Source organism: Pinus tabuliformis, chromosome 4_1, assembly GCF_031772625.1.
Source record: "Pinus tabuliformis cultivar Carrire ecotype Pingquan chromosome 4_1, CPIR1, whole genome shotgun sequence".
In the NCBI taxonomy this organism is placed as follows: Eukaryota; Viridiplantae; Streptophyta; class Pinopsida; order Pinales; family Pinaceae; genus Pinus; species Pinus tabuliformis.
In genome coordinates, this window is record NC_142303.1 from 834,378,697 (window position 1) to 834,392,386 (window position 13,690).

The window sequence follows — 13,690 nt, forward strand, 5'->3', positions numbered from 1 at the left end:
ACTCATAATTGATCTTGATCATCCTCATTCTAACGGGAAAACTGAGATAGTGAACAAATGTTTAAAAGGATATCTTCGTTGCTTTGTATATGATAAAAAAACAAAATGGGTCAAGTGGTTACCTCTGGCTAAATGGTGGTATAACACTTCCTTCCATATTGTAGAAAAAATGACCCCATTTATGGCACTTTATGGATATCATCCACCATACATCACATCATCTTTAAGAGAAAATTCTAATATTCAACCAATGGAAGATCACATCGAGCATCAACAACAAGTTCTCCAACTCTTAAAGGATAATATCACTCTGGCACGTAATCAAATGAAAGAACAAGTAGATCAACATCGCAGTGAAAGAAGTTTTGACGTATGCGACTGGGTATTTTTATGGCTATAATGATACAAACAAATGTCCCTCAACCAAGCTAAGAAGGATAATAAATTATCACCAAAGTAATATGGTCCTTATAAGGTGTTGCAAAATATTGGTACTATGGCATACAAATTGGAGATTCCTACACTTCCCAAGTACACCTAGTTTTCCATGTTTCATGCTTAAAGAAGGTTATCAGTGACAAGATCCCAGTTCAAACAATATTGACATAACTTGACATGGAAGGAAAAATCATATCGGAGCTTGAAGTATTCATGGAAACAAGAACCCAAAATATTTGTAATTGATCAATTTCAGAGTATCTCCTAAATTAGAAGAACTTACCGCTGAAGATTCCACACGGGAGGATGATAATTTTATACAGAAGCATCCAAAACTACTCAAACGTTGAGGAAACCAATTTTTTGAAGGAAAGGGGCATGTTAGGTCCCTATAATACTAGTGTAGCCCCCTTATTGTTATTGTTAGTGCAGCCCCATTATTGTTATGTTGTGCCCATGTAGCCCCCATATTGTTATTGTTGTTCCCCATAGAAGCCCACTATTTCTATTGTTGTGTCCTTACATTATTATTGTTATGTAGGCTTTAATTATATTGTGACCCATTAGAATCCTATATATACAAAAGGGGTATTGTAATGTGTATCATCTAATAATTTTTCATTTATGTGATGTAAAGGAGGTTACCCCATAGAAGAGGCTATTTCTCAAGTTGTTGATCTATATTTTCTTCTATTTTGTGAGTTGATTTCATAACATGGAACCTTTTATAAATATATTAGATCACTCATTTAGGTGAATGTAAAACAATAGATTTTTCACCTCACTAAGTTGTAATTAAGGATTTAAAAGATCCTAAGCTTATTCTTACCACTAGAGTAGTTTATGATATTACAATATTGTACAAGTTTGACAACTTTGGTTCATCACCTTATCCCTCAATTTTTATTGTTGACAATGAGAACTTGAGAAAACTTTGGCATGAGTGATTTGGTCATTTAAACTATCACTTATCACAACAACTATGTAACAAAAACATAGTTACTAATATTCTTCTCATTTCTTGCAGAGATGATGTTTATGGTGGTTTTTTTCTTGGAAAACATTATCATAAAAATGTTCACAAATGTGCCTCTTGACACAACTCAACCCCTTTGCAGCTTGTTCACGGTGATTTGTGTGATCCACTTTATTTTCCTTCAGTTTTTTAGGTTCAAGTACTACTCAACTTTCATTGATGACTTCTACAAATGCACTTGGGTTTATTTCTTAAAACTTAAGAGTGAAGTTTTTGACTTGTTATTGGACTACAAATCCCTTATAAAAAAATGATTTGGACATCAATTACAAAGATTAAGAATAGATAATGGAGGTGGATATGTTGATAATTGTTGCACTACAAAAGGCATTCAAATGCAACATGTTGTTCCATATATGCCACGACAAAATGGTGTTTCTGAAAGAAAAATTCGCACAGTAAAGGAAATGACTAATTGTATGATTTAATATGAGGGATTAAATATTCATTATTAGGAAGAAGAAATGAACTATCAAAATTGTTGTAACCCTATTTTTCACTCCATTATAGTGAGAGAGACCCTAGTTCAATAAAAATTAAAGCTCAAAATGTGAGGAAGGAGCCTAGGTTGCGAAGATGGATCAAAGGAACTCAAGTGCCGAAGTCTCAACTTGTTGATAATATCCCTGAGGCAGGCATACCCATGCTCGATCGTAAAGAGAAACTGAACATGGCCGCCAAACATGCACTACAAATCCATGGCATGAAATGCTAAGACATGGCCATGAAAAATACAAAATGGATCATTGTGAGACATATGAAAGATCATAGCCACCATATTATGCAATGTGGATCTATGTTATAGCATACATCAATAATAATATGAACACATAATATAGGAGGTGCCAAAAGTAGTCCTCAAAGTAATTAAATGATACATAAATCCAACGTAGTATGGGAAGCATTCCATATAAGAGTGAGATGTCCCTAACCCACGGTATTCTACACAACCCCGATGGTATGAATCTACATCATGCTAATAAATGTGTTGATGTAAAGCATGGTAGCAACCATATGATTATTGGTTAATGAGGTGTACCTTTAATATATGTGAGGGGACTCATCATTGATTAAAATGGTCCCCAATATACCTAGCACAATCTACTAAGTGTGAATAGATGAGATGACGTTGGACACTAGCAGACTCAACCGATCAAGAGTTAATGATGTAAACCCACTTGAAATCCTGAGAATACTTGTGGCTAAGGTCTACAAGCTCTAAGGTACTACTGGTTCATAGATCAAGCTCTTGGATAATGAGTTGAATTCAACAGGGAAAGATTCTTCGAAGGAGGGCCTTGATGTACCCCCCATTAATTGACATAAAACATACCAAGAGATGATGTGAATGGGTGAAATCATGAGATGATGAAGTACAATTGATGTAGGGATAGATGAAACAAAAATGTTAACGAGGACTACAAATGGCCAACAAAAAAAGGTCAATGATGATCATGTGCTCACTATTTAGCTCAAAAATAAAAGTTCTCATATTGGCTCAAAATCTATACGAATGTGTTTGTATCATAAGATGATCACAATGTAATTCGTTTCACTGAAAACCGAGTTCAGATGAAGGAGAAAAGGCCTATTGTTCATTTTCCTAAACAATTAAAAAAATTGCAGAATATGATAGAATGATGACATGGCAGTACAATTAGCATGATGGGAATATTATTCAGTTTTTTCCCAATGAGGTTATGACAAGTGTCACTTAAGGATTCGCTAGTTTGGTTGTGTGAAGGTGAAATTGCCCAATGTCCTCGAAGGTGGAATTATGGTTCATGGTGAATATTATGTGGAAATTGTATATATATATATATTCCAAACTATATTCAAAATTTGCATACATATGGTCAAGTCTGAACTTTATATCCCAAAGGTTTCGCATAAATTATTTGGTGACTAAATGTGTGAAGGGATGGGTGGAGGGCGGGTCGAACCCGTGACCTCCCCCTCCCGACTCCAATGCATTACCATTAAACCACTAGCATACACATTTAAACAAAGGCCCTAACACATATATTTATGCCGATAGCAGAGCCGACGGGGGGAGAGGACGATGCTAACCCCCTCTCCATATGACCGTGCTATGTAAACTTGGGCAGCGCCAAATAGTTAAACATGATTAGCATCGTTAATATAGGATTAACCTTAATTAATCAGTTGTTAAGGTTGGTGGCAATTTTGGAGGAGTGCCAAATTTGGCGGGACTACCAATTTTGGCGATGCTAACTGGAGTCTTCTCCAGTTTTAACAATGATTCTTAGGGAAAAATTGAATGAAGCATATCTTGAGAAATTTTTGACCAAATTGAGCTCAAAAAGAGGTGTTATTGGCTAATTTGGACATGTTGAACAAATTGGTGCATGTATTAAGAGCCATAGAGCTTTGTAAACAACATTTTTGCCACATTTATCTAATATAAAGGCCCAAGCCATGGAAGCTGGACCAAGGAGATGTAGCCCAGTAGGGGTGACCTCCTTCATAAAACACTATGTTAATGTGTCTATTTGATGGTTTGCTGCACTGTAAACATTTGTTGTTTAGTATTTGTTTCTGAAGCTATTTTGCTCATGAATGTCTTTTAAAACTTAAGGAGATTTTAATTGATTTTATGCACAAACAACTAATGAAACCTCATCACAAGGAGAAATAAGGAAGCACATATTTATAAATATGTAATTTTTATTAGCACAACAAAACTAATCATACAAAAACAGATCAAGTTGGTATCAGAGCAAAGGTTTAATTGCTTGTTTTCTTGAGTTTGTGCAATTAGGGTTTTAATGGTTGCAAAATTGTGATGCTTATGTCAAGGTTAAAGTTGCAAAAAGGAGAAGGGAAGATATTGGTTGCAAATCTTGAGGTAATGCCCAAAATAAGGAAAGCCACAAGGCCACAATCTCCGCCACCCAAAGTTCCAATTCCAACTGCACTTGAAACTCCTCAAGTTTTTCCTTCAATTGAGATTGAAAAGGTATAAGAAGCACAAATTTATGAGCTTGAATCCATAGCCATTATGTATGGAGAAAGAGAGCCTGAAGGTCCCTCTTCAGAAGAGTAAGAACTCAAGAAATATGTCTATACTTTGAATGAGATGGTTAAAGTCCTCTATGAAGAGAGGAATACTAGAATGGTTGGAGAGAGTTATAAACCTCCACATGGAGAAGGAAACTCAGAGGACAAAAAAGATGAGAAGAAGGATTCCAAAGTAAATGGTGGAAATCCACCTCCATCTCCACCATCCTCATCCTATTCCTCATCATATCCATCATCTCACACAACATCATCTTCCACTACCACCACTGAAACTTCCCATACTCATTCTAGAACCCCAAAAGGAAAGACTCCATTCTTGAAATTGGACACAAAATTCGAACTTCCCATGTACAATGGAGAGGTGAATGTAGAAAATTTGGACAATTGGATTCGACAGTTGGAGGTATATAGCAGAATTTAGAACCTTCAAGAAGACAACATAAAGATTCAGTTGGCTTCATTGAGGCTAGAATGAGCTACACTAGTTTGGTGGGAAGCAAAGATTCCATGAAATTAGAATCCATGGTAAGATATCCATCACTTGGGTTGAATTTGTTTCTGCAATTAAAAGACAAATTTATCCTTTAGCCTAGATGAAAAAATCCATTATGAGTTGGCATAATTTTAGGTAGCTTAAAGGCCAAATAGTCCAAGATTATACACAAGAGTTTAGGAAAAGGGCTTTGTTGTTAGGAGTGAATTTGAATTCCCAAAATACACTACTGAAATATATTGAGGGTTTACATTCCTATCTAAAGCATACTATCCTTATGTTTAATCTAAACAATTTATATGAGGTATGTGTGCAAGCCACACACCTTGAATTTGGAGGAAAGAACATAGAGGAAGAGGGTAGTAAGAGGAAGCCATTCAAGGGTAAGGAGAAAGAAAAGGGTGGAAAATGGAAGGGAAAGAAAAATGCAATTGTGAAGAAGTAAGGGGAGAAAATCACATGCAAACATTGTTTCAAAGAGGTTCATGATGAAGCCCACTACTATAAATTGCATCCTGAATTAAGGCCTAAGAAACAAAACAATAAGGGAAAACAAAAGACAACTGCTACCACACAACATGACCTTGGTTCAGATTCTGGTGATGATACCAAGATTTCATCCATGGTTAAAAAAGGAAAAGAAATGGTTTCAAGCACTAGTTTATCACATAGTCAAAACAACACTCCAAATGAAGAGTCAAGAATAGAGTTGTTTCATGTTAGAGTGATTTCAAATCATACAAATATTGATGCATTATTTGATAGTGGGTCACAATCAAGCTTGATTTCAGAAGACTTGGTTAAAAAACTAAACCTTGAAACGGTACCTCATCATAATCCATATCCATTGGGTTGGATAGTAAACAATGCAAACTTACAGGCTACAAGGAAGTGTTTATTCAAGTTCGCCATTACTGAAAATTTCATTGATGAAGTTGAGTTAGATGTAGTTCCACTTGACATCTCAGGAATCATTTTGGGTAGTCCTTATTTGTATGATAGAAAAGCAGTATTTTATTTCCATGACAAAAAAATACATATTTCTCAAGAATGGGGTGGAGTACATAGTGCGAGCCCATCACAAAAGCTAAACATTTCTTTGGTTAATGCAAGGCAAATGAAGAGACTAGTAAATGCAAGTAAAAATTTTGTGCTTCTTATGATCAAGAAAAAGAATGATATTGAATATGAATCTTTTGAAGGTTGTGATGATAAATAGAAATCTAATTTGTTTGATGTGGTAAGCAAGAATGGCAAGATGTTTCAGGAACCAAAGGGGTTACCTCCCAAGAGGGGAATTCAACATGAGATTCAGTTGCAACAAGATCTTCCACTTCTGAACATTGGCATGTATCGCATGTCTATTATGGAGGGATTGGAAATCAAAAAGAAAATTCAAGAATTGCTGAGCAAACGTATCATACACCCATCTACTTCGCCATGTGCTTCACCCATTGTTTTGGTTCCAAATAAGGACGGAACTTGGCACACGTGTGTGGATTTCCATGCACTGAAAAAATCACAGTAAAGAATCATTATCCATTCCCAAGAATTGATGATTTTATTAATCAGCTGAGGTATGCAAATTATTTCACTAAGTTAGACTTACGAAGTGGTTATCCTCAAGTTAGGATAGTTGAAGAAGACATTTGGAAAACTTCATTTAAAACTAAACAAGGATTGTTTGAGTGGATTGTTATGCCTTTCGGTCTTACAAATTATTAAGCTACTTTCATGAGGGTAATGAATGATCTATTGAGACCATTTCTAGATGACTTTTTCATTGTCTACTTAGATGATATCCTTATCTTCAAAAAGTCAAGAGATGAACATGTCATGCATGTAAACGAGGTACTTGATATCTTGAGAAAAGAACAATTGTTTTTAAATATGTTGAAGTGTGAATTTGGCAAAACTTCTTTAGTGTATTTGGGACACATTGTTGGAGGAGGTGAACTGAAGATAGACCCCTCTAAGGTTGAGGTCATTCTGAATTGGCCCAAGCCAAATACAGTTACAGAGGTAAGAAGCTTTTTAGGGGAAACACAATATTGGAGAAAGTTTATTGCTAACTTTTCTTCCATTGCAGCTCCATTACATGCATTGACAAGTGTCAATAAAATCTTCCATTGGGGAGATGTACAACAGAAATAATTTGATTCTTTGAAGAAAAAGATAAGTTCAGCACCGGTATTAGAACTTCCAAATCTTAAACAACCATTCGAGATTCAGACGGATGCAAGCAATTATGCCATGGGAGCAGTTCTATTGCGATGTGGTAAGCCCATTTCATTTCATTATGAAATATTTAATGGAGTTGTAACTAACTATCCCACATATGAAAAATAACTTTATGCATTGGTACAAAGTGTTAAGAAATGGAAGCACTATTTGATGGGAAATGAGACCATCATCCATACCGACCATTAACCACTGCAGTATTTACAGTCACAGTCAAAGTTGTAGCAGCCACGACATTTCAGATGGATGGGTTTTCTATAACAATTTCATTTTGTTATCAAGTATAAAAAGGGAATCTTCAATAAGGTAGCTAATATGCTTTCAAGGCCTATTGTAAATTCATTTGTTATACTCAAGCATAATTCTGTTTTGCATGAAAGTTACATAGAACAATATGCAAATGATAATGACTTTCAGGAAGTATATGCAAGCTTGAGTCAAGGAAACCAAATTGAAGAGTTGGATTATCATGTACATAATAGTTTTTTGTATCATTTGGGCAAGTTGTGTATTCCACAAGGGGAAAGAAACAATATCATAAGGGAGGCGCACACTTCATTGATTGCTGGACACTTTGGTGTAGTCAAGACAATAATGAATCTTCAAAGGTATTGTTATTGGCCACACATGTTGGATAATGTTTCTCATTTCATAAGAGAATTTTCTTTATGTGATACAAGTAAGCCTAGCAATAGGAAACTTGGTTTATACACTCCACTTCCAGTACCTTCACATCCATGGGAGAGTATCTCAATGGATTTTGTAGGAGGTCTTCCATTGTTAAGGAAAGGTCATGATTACTTGTATGTATTTGTAGACAAGTTCAGAAAAATGTTCATACTAACACCATGTAAAAATCAAATTACATATGAAAAAACAACTCATCTTTTCTTCCAAAACATTTGGGTTCATTTTGGTCTTCCTACTTCTATTGTAAGTGATAGAGATTCTCGATTTGTTGGGAATTTTTGGTCGAATTTGTGAGACAAAATGGACACAAAGTTGAAGAAGAGCACAACCTTTCATCCACAAACAGATGGACAAACCAAGTTGGTCAATAGAATAGTTATTCATCTTCTTAGAGGATATTGCAACAAATATCCCAAGTTGTGGGATGAACAGTTACACTTATCATAGGTTATAAAATTAGAATAAAATAATTATTAATTTAAGATATTAAATTAATAATTATTATTCTAGAATGTTTAATTATTTAATGGAGACTTTTAGAATTAGCATATTGTTGTAACTAGATATGACTCTCCAAATGTGTCGTATCTTAGGCTCTATTTTAGGAGATTAGTTAGCTAGTTGGTTTGAATAGCATTTATTGTAAATGGACACTTGTTATTTAATAAGTGATCCATAATTAGAGGTAGTTAGGACATGGAGCTTATAAATAGCTCATTGCAAGAGTGTTTGTGTTGTTCGGGTGTAAGCTCTTGCAAATCAATTATGTAATTATTTTTTCTGATTAATAAAATTATGTGTCTGAGGACACTTCTGCCATTATTGTCGTATCAGAGCTCCAGTAATGATGCAGTGGATGTGAGGAGGATATTCCAGCTCAACAAAGTCCTGGAAAACTTCATTCAATTGATGAGCAAATGATTGGTATGAAATTTTCCAGTTTTGTGTTCAACAAAAAAAAATCTTATTGATTTTAGAATTTTAATCTGCAAATCAATTTGTGTATTATTATTAGATTTCTTTTATTGCATGTTCCATGATTATCAGTGCTAGCTGCACCCTGCAAATGCTACACTCCCATCAATTCCCTTCGCAATTACAAAGCGGATACAAAAATTCAATCAAAGTAGCTACTATTGAGATTCAGCACGAAGTACGCTATTTAAAATGCCTCTGAGATCAAATGCCTACATATCATAGGAAGGGTGTCCTCCCGGAATTCGCAAGCGAAAAGCAGGGCCATCCTCCTTCAAAGAAACCAAGACACTCCATTCTATTCTAGCTCTGGAATAGGAGAGAGTTAAGAAACTTGAAAAAGCTCGGGATTTACCAGAAGTGTACTGAAAGCCATCAAACTGTGCCCTGCCCGACCATTTGGTTCAAAGCGGATAGAAAGGTGTCCTCACTTTTAGTCACGGATGGATGATCATGAACCTGAGAAACTAGCCAAGTAAGACTAGTCTGCTGAAACTAGACATACCATTTATTTATTTCACAATAACTTCGTTCCGGAAAGAGTGTTACCTGCAAGTGAGATGGAAACACTGTCGCCCCCGCCAATGCGATGGCAAGCTGTAATTCTTACATATTTCCGCTCCCGCTGCTGCTCTTTTATAGATATATAACAATATATATATTCGATTTTGAACTTATCGACATGGGACATCCATAATAAAAAAATTGCGAAGGCCTTCATTATGAGCTACAATTGTATGGAAGAAAACTTAGAATACAACTGTACAGCTTGATTAATGCCAAAAACTGAATGTTTAGCAGACAATGTTGTTAAGAGAGCAGAGCTGATCATTCCTCCGCGCAGTAAGATGTACTCGTATGTTTTTTGAAGCTTCTGTCTTCTCATCCACAGTGACAAACGGATACGGAGTGCCAGAGAATGTTGGGGTTGCCTGAGAAGAGCATAACAGTTGCTTGCCATCGTTGTTAGCCTCAGCAGAAGCAGAAATATGCATGCAATTTCAGCATTTGCCCTGCTGTAGAAGCCTACATTGAAAGCAGTGGCACTTCCTAGAACTTTTTTTTTTTTTCGATGTAATCATTTATGGTTGATGGAGTAATAAGGGTGATGTTTTGAAATTTTTTGGAGTAATAAGGAGTTTTATTTGTAATTTGTAAATTTGGGAGATAAGGTGTGTTGGGTAATTTGTTTTTAAGAAGTTTTTTGGGATCATCACATTGTAACTCAAAGTATTTTTTACTTTGAGGGGGGGTAATTTCTTTTTTACCATATTGTGCAAAAGCACCATTTTTAAAAGTCAAATTTTGAAATTTGCCTTGTAAAAATTTGAGAAATTGACTAGAGCCAAGTGCAAAGCTCAGTCAATTGTCTCCTGTTTTGACGACTATTTGAGGGTCAAGGCCAAGCCCCGATAGATCGTGTTGTTTTTGTGTGGTGTGTTGTGTTGACTATCTTGTCATTTCTGTTCTGATTCTTGGTGCGACGCTTCAACGCTAAAATGTCTAAGTTGATTAATTTGTTTTCTGATTCCGACAAACTAGAAGGCACCAAATCTTATAAAACATGGCATCGTCTCATCAAAAGCACACTCATTTACAATGAATTATGGCAGGGAATATGTGATGGATATGTTAAGCCGAATAAACCCACAGATGCAGATGCACTGGCAAAATGGGAAATCAAGAATGCTAAAGCCTTAGCTCTTATTAAATCGTCTGTGAATGATGAAATGTATGTCCATATAGAAAATGCTTTAGATGCATGGACTGCCTTGAAAACTTTTAAAGACCTCTTTGATACTCAACCTGAATCAAAGAAGGTTGATCTACAGTTAAAATTGTTGCAACAAAAATTAACTGAAGATGGTGATATTCTTGAATATCTCTCCAGACTTAAGAATATTAGGCAGGAAATTATTAATGCTGGTTTTCCCGCAATTGATGATAGCTTTATGGTCACAATTGTAACTGCTGGGCTTCCTTCTTCCTATATGCATTTTTTAGAGACTTTACAAGTAACTGGGAAATTAGAAAAACTAAAGTTTGATGAACTTTGTGAAATGTTAAGTCAACATGATAAAACTTTTGGGAAGAGGAAGAAAGTTGGTGAAGGTGTTTTTCTCACAGAGGCCAGCACTAGTAAGTCATCAACAGAAAGTTCTCGAGGAAGAGGTAGAGGGAATCAGAATCAAGCAGCACATAATCGAGGTCGAAGCCAAAGCAGAGGCAGCAATTTTAACAGAGGAGGAAGAAATAATTTTCAAGGTAGAGGAAACAACCAAGGAAGAGGCAATTTTCAAGGACAAGGATATAATAGTCAAGGTAGAGGACAATCTCAAAATAGAGGTCAAAGCAGAGGCATAGGACAATCTTCAGGAAGAGGAAGAGACTTAAGTCAAATTGTATGTCGAAGATGTAACAAAGTTGGCCATTATGCTAAAGATTGTCGAAATTCACTTAATAAAATTCCCAAGTTTCAGCAGCATTCAACACAATTTGCAAATGATCAAGATGAAGATAACTCAGAATATGTTTTTACTTCCTCACCAGCATCACAAATTTCATCCCATCTTAGAAGTGACTATGAAGATGCCTGGATCTTGGATTCTGGGGCAACTCAGCACATGACTTGTCGACGTGATTTTTTCTGGAATTTTCAAGAATGCCAACTTAATTCCATTTTTCTTGCTGACGATACAAAACATACTCCTTATGGAAAAGGAGTAGTAAAAGTTTTTCTCCCTGACATTGGAGAAAAAATGATTTCCAATGTATGGTATGTACCCAATTTCAAGAAAAAATTTCTGTCTTTAGTCACGATTCGACAAGTAGGACATCACGTGATTATGGAAGATGGTTTAGTGAAGATTAATTCAGTGAAACAGAACTTGAAAACAGTCATGACAGGTTATGAAGATGGAAAACTGTTACGGATGAAAGGGACAGTTATTCCAAGGCATTCTGATTTTGCAGGGGCAGTGACTACAGGTATTTCACCTATGAGACTATGGCATGTAAGATATGGACATTTTTATTTTGAGAGTCTTTCTCAATTGCGGAAACAAGGAATGGTTAAAGGACTTCCTACATTCAAAAGGGAAAATGCAAAATGTGAAGCTTGCATTTATGGCAAACAAAATCGAGAAAGTTTTCCAACAAGTTTGTGGCGTGCAAACAGGCGGCTACAACTAGTTCACAGTGATGTTTGTGGTCCACTACAAACTTCATTTGGTGGTTGCAAATATTTCTTACTATCCATTGATGATTTCAGCAGAATGACTTGGGTTTACTTCTTGAAGAACAAGTTAGAATCATTTTATAAGTTTAAAATTTTTCGCCAACTTGTTGAAAATGAAGTCAAAGAAAAGATAGGTACTCTCAAGACAGATAATGGGGGAGAATTCACTTCAAGTGAATTCAAAACTTATTGCAGTGAAAATGGCATCAAACGACATCTTACTAATGTTTACACTCCACAACAAAATGGAGTAGTCGAAAGAATGAATCGCACTTTGTTAGGCATGGCAAGATCCATGTTAACTTTCAAAAGGTTAAGTCCAACATATTGGGCAGAAGCAATCCATACAGCTGTCTACTTAAGAAACAGATCTCCAACTGCTTCTTTAGATGGAATCACACCTTATGAAGCTTGGTTTGGTTTCAAACCTCGAGTTAAACATCTTAGAGTTTTTGGGTCAGTGTGTTATGCCTTAGTTCCGAAAGAAAAACGAACTAAGCTTGACTCAAGAAGTTTAAAATGCACAATGATTGGCTATTCTGATGAGAAAAAAGGGTATCGTCTTTTGACCAATGGAAAATTCATTGTGAGCAGGGATGTCATTTTTGATGAAACAGAGAGTAAGAGTGCTGAAGAAATTGAAAATCTTCTTCACAAATTAGAAACTAAGGGAAGTAAAAGAAATGGAAAAATGCAAAGTAAACCAACTTCACCAAATTGGTATGAACTTGATTTTCCTTCCTCTGACGATGAGTCATCCAGTCCATCTACATCCACAACATCATCTGGGTCTTCTAGCAGTTCATCTGCATCACCAAGTAGCAGCAGTTCTTCTGACAGTGATTCCCCACATTCTTCACCTGAACGACGAACATCAATTTATATTAATCCTATTTACAATGATGGGGACTTTACAGAAGCGCAAACAAGTGAGCACCAACTTCCGAAATGGGCAGTTCAACTTTTGAAAGATGTAAAGCCTGATGAACAGAATAAAACTGGCACCAGAAGGGCACATAGAAGTGAAGGCAATTTTGCCTAATGATTTTACTGAACCTTCCACATACAAAGAAGTAGTAAAACATAAAGAATGGAAACAGGCTATGGTTGAAGAATATCAAGCAGTAATTGATAACAACTCTTGGAAACTTGTTGATTGTCCAACACATGTTAAACAGATGTAAATGGGTTTACAGAATTAAGTATAATCAGAAGGGTGAACTTGAAAAGTATAAAGCACGACTTGTCGCAAAAGGTTTTGCACAGCAGGAAGGCATTGATTATGAAGAAACTTTTGCTCCAGCAGCTAAATGGAACACCATCCGATTAACACTTGCATTGGCCGCTCAAAAAGGATGGAAAGTTCATCAAATGGATGTGAAAAGTGCTTTTCTCAACGGGGATTTACAGGAGGAAGTGTATATGACCCAACCACCAGGTTTTGAAGTTGAAGGACAAGAACGTAAAGTCTGCAAATTGATCAAGGCTTTATATGGATTAAAACAAGCTCCCCGAGCTTGGTATGCAAAGATGGACG